Source organism: Myripristis murdjan, chromosome 19 (genome assembly GCF_902150065.1).
Source record: "Myripristis murdjan chromosome 19, fMyrMur1.1, whole genome shotgun sequence".
In the NCBI taxonomy this organism is placed as follows: domain Eukaryota; kingdom Metazoa; phylum Chordata; class Actinopteri; order Holocentriformes; family Holocentridae; genus Myripristis; species Myripristis murdjan.
In genome coordinates, this window is record NC_043998.1 from 7,858,367 (window position 1) to 7,858,808 (window position 442).

Sequence of the window (442 nt, forward strand, 5' to 3'; positions counted from 1 at the left end):
CAACCATTTTCATAATGATAATATGTGTAATAATACATTTTATTTGTATAGTGCTTTTCTTACTACTCAGTGACACTTTACGGTAAAAAGGGATAAAAATGACATGAAACATCACCGCGACAAAGACAAAATTTAGTAGATAAAACAAGAATAGAACGTATCAGCAATGCACTTTCATGTACACAATGTGCATGATCTTGTCTCATCAAGACTTGATTCATTGATTCAAATAGATCATAACCTATTTTAGGCGTTACAAAATGTGTTGAGGAAATTTATATATTTGTCAGATATATGCATTTATTTTTTGGACATCATATTCAATGCCACTGCCAGCCAACTGTAGGCGATAGTGATTTATTTGTAGGTGTTTTTTTTTTTATAAAGACGGTGGGCGTGTATGGCAGCACCATGTGACTGAATGTGGACCAATGGGAAGAGC